The sequence below is a fragment of the Hirundo rustica genome, chromosome 4 (genome assembly GCF_015227805.2).
Source record: "Hirundo rustica isolate bHirRus1 chromosome 4, bHirRus1.pri.v3, whole genome shotgun sequence".
In the NCBI taxonomy this organism is placed as follows: Eukaryota; Metazoa; Chordata; class Aves; order Passeriformes; family Hirundinidae; genus Hirundo; species Hirundo rustica.
Genome location: NC_053453.1, coordinates 64191863 through 64201129, shown reverse-complemented (window position 1 = coordinate 64201129; position 9267 = coordinate 64191863).

Genomic DNA, 9267 nt, shown 5'->3' with positions numbered 1-9267 from the left:
ATGAATCCACGTCTTTGCTTAGCTGTGTTTAAACGGACACAGTGGGGAATGTGGTAATTGTGTTTGTGTTTTATACTTTATAATAAATTCCAAGTCGAGCACAATACCAGATCACTGGAGAATCTCCTGTGCCTGCATGTTCTGGTCTCTCAACATTAAGTATTTTGATGGTGCTATCATTCTATTCCTCAAGGAAACTAACAGTTCATGTTTTTACCCCTTTTCTGTCACTTTTTTTTCCACCTACTCATGAGAAACTTCCCAGCCTACTCTGGAGGTACTCTGAGAAGTAGAGCTTTGCTTGAGTATCTGAAGATGCTGACAGTAGCGAACCGCATCACCACCACTGTAACTGATCTCCAGAGCAGAATGTGTGGGCAAGCAAAAGGGGAGGAATCGTTTAACTTCAGAAGGGCAAAGGGAATGCATAAGGAACTGATCTCTGTTTCAGAGTGAACACCAGGATGTGACCAAACTGATAAAGAAAAGGTGTGCTTCTGCCCCACGATGCTTTTCTGTATCGAGGAAGGTCCTTGCAATAGATGCCCTACAAGCAATGTTGCTGTGTCCTGGTTTTCTTGGAAGTCTGGAACCCCAAAGGTAGGGATGTCTGCCTAGTAGGTACCACCGTGCTCTCCAAAGCAGGGAGAATTGAGCTTCTGCTCTAAGTGCTGGGCTGCCTTACAGAGCATGTGAGTAGCTTGTCCTCCCCAAACCCAGGAGAGCAGCTTTCCCTGCTGCAGGAGAGTTGGAGATGCAGCAGTGTGCTTTAGGGGTTGTTTTCTCTGAGAGATAGAAGGAGAAAGTATTTTGAGATAGTCCCACAGATCTCTCCAGTAGCAGCAGTGGCTGCTTAGGGGTGTTTTGGACACACAGCTCTTTGGTTACCCTCCTGTCATTCAACCCTCTCTCCAGCTGTGGCCAAAGTGCTCTGCCAAACCTGTTTGAAATTTCTCCCCCCCTTCTTCTTTTCTAGGTTCTTTTCTAACTGGGATTGCCTACAGGGATGTTTTGGGTTCTGTATTGCAAAAGTTTTCTAAGGCACAGCATGCCCACCTTCCTGCATCTTTGTCAAGCCTTATCTAATCCTTTTAGTAAACAGCTTCCCACTCGCAGGAGCCTGTAAATACAAGCTCTTAGGACACTGTGTGAGGCTGGACTGGGGCTCCCTGGGCTATATATATGCTCATGAAAGCATCTCCCATCCCTGGAAGTGTTTATGCCCAGGTTGGACAGGCTCTGAGCAACCTGGTCTAGTACAAAGTGTCCATGCTTATAGAAGGGGGGGCATTAGAACTAGGTGAACATTAAAGTCCTTTCTAACTCAAACCATTTTGTGATTCTATTAAAGCCTCACTAAATGAGAGTTGCTTAGAAGAGTTTTTAGTACAAAGACAAATTTAGGCAATTACTGAGGTTATTTCTTTTGGTTCTTCTGCACTGGTGATGCTATTTCCGTGCATTTGGATCCCTGGATTTTCTCTTGGAATACCTCCTTTGACCAGGGCTGTGAGAGCATGCAGGTGCAATAGGCAAGTTGGAATCTACTCCTGGAGCAGAGGACAAGTTTGTTACTCTCTTGTAAAGTTTAAGAGTATTGCCAGGAGAAGGAAGTCTGCTGCTGAGAATAGAAAAGTCCAGGTTAGCTATTTGGGGACAATCTATTTTGTTTGGGAATAGATTTTGAAGTGGGAGTGGGCAGTTGGTGGACTTATAGGTGAGTTGGTGAAGTCTCTGTCATTTTGGTCTTCTTGCCCCATTGTGAAGCAAAGGAAATCCACACAACACCACCTCTTGTCCTTGAGGGCCACATAAGTAGCAACAGAATTCAGAGTATACCAGTGGAATGACATTTCTAAGGAGGAGGTTACTAAGGTGTGCTAATGAAATCTTCTTTCTTTATAATGCAGTTAGCAAAGCATTGGGGATTTAGGATGGGTTGATTTCTCTGGGCTCTTGGATTCCAACACTAGCTCAGAGAACTACACCAGGACACCTGCATCCTCACTCTTTTTCCTGTTTGCCAGGTGGGACTGTTTCTAGAAACATTTCTCACTCATCTGCTCAGAGGTGCATGGCAGAGAAAAAGATGTTGGGCTGACAAAACTGGTGCTTGCCTGCAACACGTGCCAAAGATGACAAAGCAATCAGGTTTCAGCCTGCTGCACCATCTAGCCGGAGGATGGGAGTGTTTGAGAGGTGGCAGTTTCATTGGGATTGGCTCAACTCCCCATTTACTCCTTCTTCAGCCTCCTTGCCCCCTGCTCTAACTCCTGCATCCTTCTGGGAATGGTAAGGTTTCTGTTCTTCCAGGCAGTAGCAGGTTCATCCCAGGACTGATAATCAAGTCCTGGCAACAAGTAGGGCAGATGGCAACAAGCAGCTGTGGTTGTTCCTGTGGAATGCAAAGGAGCTGTTCTGTGGGGATGGACACAAAGGTGGGAGCCCTGCCTGTGAGAGCACCCTGTGTCAGCATCAGGGACTTGGGAATCAGCCCACATCCCCAAAACGTCCAGGCAGTGCCTGTGCAGGGCTGGACAGCCTCTGCTGGAGAGAGCTTTGTCACTGTGTGCATCTCTTAAGCTCCCGGGCCCATTTTAAGACTCTGGTTTGGTCCTGTGTGCTCAGGTGGCATCAGGGCTGGTTTCTCTGAGGGAAGGAGAAAGGGGAACAGGGAGCCATGGCTCCAGCAAGCTGGGTGCCAGCCTGGTTATGAGGGACTCTGGCCTTTGCTCCCAGATGGCAAAATCCCAACCGCCTTATGCACCTCGTTCCACAGTACTTAGTCACCTGCTTTGGTCGCTGTTTTGCACTCAGTTGGATGAGGATCTCTGCCTGTCTTCTCCAGCTTTATTGAGGACAATTTTCTCAACTGCCTTCACTTCTTCCAGAGAAAGGGAGTGGGGAGTTTTTTGGAGGGTTTATCGTAACGCAAGGGCTGGGTTTGCTGACTCTCTTCTTTGCCCTTCCTAATTCCACTATTTCACCTCAGTTTACCTGATTGACCCTGGATGTACAGGGCCATTTTTCCTGTTCCCAGTCTTTTCTTTGCTCCAGCCTTTGTGGTAGCTTGTCTCCAGGACCAGAGAAGAGACAGTATTTTCTGTGCTAACAAAGTGAGCACTGTTCTAATGCTGTTGTAAGTGGGTGGATGTGATTGCAGACAGATGTATTCCTTCTGCTAGGGTGTGGATTAAGGCTCAAGGTGACTTTGCTCCTTCATAAATTCACTGACTTTCCCCAGGGAACTGAAGGGGCAGGACTGGGAGGGGAGAACTATGATAAATGAAAGTGTGGGAAGGAAAATGCACTTACACAGGCTACGCTACCTAAGAACAAACGTGCGCTCTGTGAGGAGCTCTCACCGTTGCTTAAGGTACCACCCAGTGGGTTAAAAAGCCCAGGAGAATGTTTAGCTGAGAAGTTGAGCATGGCTCCCTGCAGGCTGCTCTCCCAGTGTAATTGCCCGGGTAAGTGGATTAGGGAGCAGCAGCGTGGCTTGTTCGGGGTTAGGCGGGCTCTGAGGGAGCAGCAGAGCCCCGTCCCTCACGAGAGGACGCGATGCCGCAGCGCTTGCAGCGGGCAGCAGCGTTGCTCCTTTCCAGTCAGACCTGTTTGAGAGCTGCGGCTGAGGGTTGGCTGTCATTGCGGGGGCTTGCTGGGAAGGGTCCCATGGAAACAGTTCCTTTCAGAGCCATCGCTTGTCCTTATCTGCCACAAGGTGGGTATGGTGACAGCAAATCACGTCTTGGGACACTTCTTTGCCTTTGTTGCCATGGGAATCGGTGTCTTCCACAGCTTTGTCTCCTTGGGAAAAAAAGAGTATTGTTACCTCCCGTGGCTCGCCCACCAAACTGTGCTGAGGATGAGAGGGGGGGCTGCGGTCAGCCACAGCGTGCCAGGAGAAAACCTCAGTGCCGGGGGCAGGCCGCGAGGTGACTTTGTTCAAGCTCCGGCCCGGCCGTGCCGGTCCCGCCGCGGCCGCCACACCCGCAGAGCACAGCGTGAGGCCCGGGGGCCCTGCCCCTCCAGCCCCGGGTGTCAGATCCTATCACACTTCGCCAGACAAACAGGGCTGGGACCTGCCCTTGCATCTGCTCCGCGGTTAGGCGGAAGAATCTGGGTCGTGTGTGGCGTGCCAAAACATGACATTGGTTCAAAAGCCTGGCATGGCCCAGAGATTCAAACACGGGAACTCAGGCGCGGTCGCCTGCCTTCGTGGGAGCTGTAGGGTATGGACAGAGGTGTACCAGGTTTGTAGGAAAGCTACTGTGTTTTGTTTCCCTTCCTGGGTGACTGAGTAGCCCCAGCAGGGACGTGGGAGCCGTGCAGCTGGTGCTTCTTTCACAACCAGGAGGTGAAAGCACTGTGGAGCCACTGAGGGCACCCAAGGATTTGCCGCAAAACAGGACCCCAGCTGGGTTCCTAACCCAGGATTTGCATCTCTCCATGCTACAGTTCATGATCAAGCCCTTTTGAGAGTGGTGGGGAGCTCCCTGTGTTTGTACCATACATCTCATCCCTTCTTCCCAGCCCACACTTGTGTCACTTCTTCAGAATTGCAACTGATCTTTATTTTAGTTACACTTCTAGCGTGGATTCCAATACTCATTTAAAAGGTGTCTATCTACCCAAAACTCCTCCTACGTAACGCAGTGGTGGTGTTATTTCCCCAGTACTGAGGAACTGAGTCAGAGGAAGGCTAAATGACACATCTGAGGTTACCCAAAGGGGCTGAGCACTGCTGGGAACTACATCTGGAAGTTCCTCTCACTGTGGCCAGAGCCCTCACCCTTTTCTTATGTGGCACTGGATGTGAGGCATCACCCTGCTCTGCCCCCAGCCTTTCATCTCAGCCTGGGCCCTTGGATTCCGAAACGAGCTATAAATACAATCAACCCTTTTCAAGGGGAAGGAGTGATTTATCTCAAGCTCTAAACTTTTGGCAGTGGAATTAAATGTAGAATTTGAACTAGTCTGTGCAAAAAAACCCCACAGTCACAATCCGGTGCTTTTGCTTAGACATTGATGTTCGTGCTGTTTCATGCTATGCAAAGATACTTTTTAATGTTCAGCCATTCAAACTAGAAGTGGTTAAATGTAGAAATATAGATAAGAACAGTGGAAGTTCTAGAGCAGCAAGAAAATACCATAGAAGTTTAGCCTGGGATGGGAAGGAGACTTAAAATTTTTGCCGGTGTGTGCAAGAGCTATGTTTTTAAATATATATATATTAAAATACACCTGTATAATAAGGTGACTTAAGGGAGTCATTCAAAAATGCAGGAAGTTTCACTTTCTAGTCTAAGAGATGCATGTTTCTGTATTTATACTTTTGCATATGCATGAATATATAAACATGTATAAATGCTCACACTGTTGTAGCTCAGTTTTTCTGTATTTTTCTCTCTTCAAATGGTGTTGCTTATTCTCTGAGGATATTCATTCCAAAATTCACTTTAACAGAAATGGGCTTCACTTACAACTTGAAGCTGTTTTTGGTGCCTTTGACCTCTGCTTGTGAAAGGGCTTTCTTGGAAGTAGTCAAGAATATTGAAATAAAATGGTGGTATAAAACCAATGAATAATAGAGGGTGGGCAACTACTGAGTCACAATGAAATACTGCCAAGGGAGCTTGCTGAGCTCCAGCTCGGCTTGGTCTGGCTACCTCTGTCTCATTGCTGAGTTCTTCAAAATGTGCCACTACAGACAGCTGATGCAGCCGGCTAACCACAGGGAAATAGTACAGCTTCAAAGCTCTGGGAATAATAAAAGTCATGTCTGCCACTCTCTGCTTACTCACCCTTGAAACGAGCTGGTATGAAAGCAGCAGAGAGCAGTTTAGGCTCACAAACAGAATGACTCGTAGGCTGTGATGTGTTAGAAATTAGTCATGTTTCAGTCTGCGTTTCTGATTTTGCTCAGCAGTTATCTGCAGTGCCTTGGTCCCTGCCTGCTGTCCTGGACATTGGGCAAGACAGGAGATGTAGGGAGTGATGGGGACAAAGGGAGGCCTCTGGAAAGGAAAACTAAGCCCTCTGATCTGCCCCACCAAGGGTGGGGAGCGCACAGACCAGCGCTGGCAAACGGCCCTCCATGCCAGCATGGCCAGGGATTTGTACAGCAAGGGGTAAGAATTCCTGGTGCTGCCAGCAGACAGCAATGATGGAGGTTGGGAAGTGCATGGATATGGCCTTTGAAGACACAAGGGGATGTTTTATTGGCACGGGGCTTCTTGCCCAGTGCCTTTCCCAGAGTGGACACCTCCACAAGGTCTTTTACCTTTGCCAGAAGAAAGGAAAGGAAGGCTGCTCCATTGTTCTCCGGCTCCCAACCAGCTTCCCCTCCCTGAAACTGTGGGGCCAGTGGGGGGCTGCTTTGGTGGTGGTTTTCTTTCATGAGTCTGAAGTGGGTTAGCTTGGTTTTCAAACACCTTCCTCCAGCCTTTCCTTATTGTACAGCCATATACTTCTACTGGCAGGCAGTAAACCAGCAGTTAAATCCAAATCCCTTTCCGGAGAGCGGCGTGAGCCCCCTGTCCCCCCTCCCCACTGCTTGGAGCTCAGCCCTGCTGTGCTGCTTTTGAAGACAGGCCTACAGAAGTGCATCCACCACGGCCTCAGGGCTTGCTGGAGTTGGGTTCTTGCTAGCTGCTGTGCCCAGAGCCCTGTTTACCCCAGAGCACTGCAGATACCACGGGACAAAGCCAAGCCCTTTCCTCCCCTTGTTCTGTCCTAGGAGCAAGTGGAGGTTACTGGCATTTCCACTTGCTGTCCATGTGAGTGGAGACCCCATGTGGACCCATCACATATGGGATACCAGCACTGAGGTGAAGTGCAGTGAGAAACAGATGAGGAAAATTAACCCAGGGTGGTACCTCATTGTCCTCACCCTGCAAAACGTGGTGTCCAGTGCTCAGGGAGGTAACAACAACGTTGTGGTACTGCTGGTGCCACGTGGGGAATGTAAAGGGCCTGAGCAGCGGGTGGTCTGATTTGAGGGAAGTGCAGTGCTGAATTTTCCCGTGCACTATGGGTGTCCTGGGTTGTAAACCTGTGGAGACAGCTGGGTGCTGCTGGAGCCCAGTTCTTATCTGATACTTTTTCTTTCTGCCCCGTACCAGGTGGCAGGGGACACAAGCAGAGCGATGGCACAGCGGCAGAGGGGGTGCCCACCCACCTGGCGTGTTCCCCTGGCACACCCACCAGCAGATGTGGTGCTGCACCATCCCACCTGCAGCTCGCAGCTGTCACGGCAAGCAAGCCTGGCTTCCAAATAAGAGCTGAGCAAGGCTGACGAATCTGAGCAGAAGGGCAGTGGCTGTGTTTAATCCATAAGAGGCCACCTTGCAGGTGAGGACAGCTCCCTGCTGGGGGATCCTGCAAAGGGACCCCCAGCTGGAGGGGACCCAGCTCTGCTGGCACAGCCCAGAGCCCCGTGCCGGCCTGGGACTGCTTTAATGTTTAACAGGCTCGGGTGCACCTGTGCAGAACAGGCGGTGCTGCAGGAGGCTGGTGGCGGTCAGAAGGGGGTTTTACAGCCCGCGCTGCAGGCGCTTTCTGAAATGTTCGTGTCGTGTCACATCATCTTGCTTCTACTTTTCTGAAATGGTAAAGCCCGGCTCAAGTAAAAAACTTCCGCTGGAGCTAATGAGAGTCGCACATGTCAATTCTTTTCAGCAGCCGGGAATTAATACAGAATATTTTATCCTTTAAAATGCTGGGCAAACATTAACTAATCCTCTCAACACCCTTCTGGGATAGGTAAATATTACTCTCTCCCAGGTGCAGAAACTAAAGAGGAAAAGTTATGTGATTTGCTTAAAGCCAGAGAAGCAAACAGGTGGGGGTAGAGATGGGGGGAGGTTTTAATAGCTTGTGCCTGTCTCATTATAGGTGCTGCCCCTCAGACAGTGTTCTTTTATAAGCTCAGCTCTAGTGAGGGGGAAATATGCTGGTGTCCCCTTAATACTACAAGAAGTGAACCAGCTGATGCATGAGCATCCAGGGTCTGTGAGGAGCACGGGCAAAAGGAGGGGCTTTTGTGGACAGGGATTCCAGGGAGCACGTGGCTCCGCAAAAGCCTTCTCACTGTGAAATCAGTTAAATTTCGGCCCATCCCCTTCAAGGCAGGACTTAAAACTTGTTTCTTCCAGGCTGAGTTTGCCATGGATGGGGACTGCCCCTCAAGGGCTTAGTCCCAAGCTGCCTGTCTTTAAAGTGGGTGATAAATGTTGTCCGTGGAGCTGGGCTTGTTATCTTTGGGATTTACATCCCAGATACGGTGGCGGGACAGCTCCGTGTTCGCAGACCTGGAGGGAAAGCTGAGCGCTCATCCCAAGGAGGGGCTGCCTGGGCTCAGCCTTCCCGCAGTGCCTGCTGCTGCCCTCGAGGCAGGGTTAGGGTGTCTGCGGGGCAGCAGTGCCTGGTGCTCCACAGGACACATCCCTCCTTTTCTTCGCAGCTGGGATTTTTAATGGCCCTGTAGCGAGGGGCTTCTCTCCTTGTGCTTAATTGCACCACACTAACCTCTCCCTACTCCCATTCCCAGAGTGGGTTGGCTCATCTCCTCCTTTCTTCTTTCCTCATCTCTGACCTGGCCAGGGCTTTAGTTTACAGGTGACGGACAAAATTCAATGGAAATGTTTGTGTGCAAAGCCGCTCACGCCTGCAAATGCAAAGGTCACTGCTGTGCCTCCAAACAGTGCTAGGGTTTAATGAGTGTTTGCCCATCAGACTGCGACCACAGCCACTTCAGGGCAGTCGCCATCCATGGGAAAGCCCTTGTTTGTTATCCCTGATCCTGTTCCAGATGCAGTCTGAGGCAAGGCCATGTAGCTGGGGATCTGTGTCTGTCTGATGGGTTGCCAGAGAAAGGCTCCTGTCTCTGCTGCCTTGTGCCTGGGCTATTTTAATTAGAGACACGTGGTTCATTATTTAAAAGAATATGCTTTGCTGGTTGTTTGTTAGGATCTTGTATCTGAGAGTGCTGCAGCTTGTGAGCCTTAAATTAAGCTGTAGGAAGGACACTGAGCACCTGGGGAAGGGGCTGCTGCAGAACTGGAGCTTATTGTTCTCTTCTTGAATTGTGGGGAAGCTCTTTCCCCTTGCTGGCTCTTTTACTTGGGAGCCAACTACTACACACGACGGTTTGTTTCTCTCTCCATCTGTTCCAACTTCAGTTTATTCATGGCTCTGTAGGTATTGTACATTCAGCTGCTTTTTCTTTCTTTCTTTCTTTTTTTTTTTTTTTTTTTTGGATAGGAG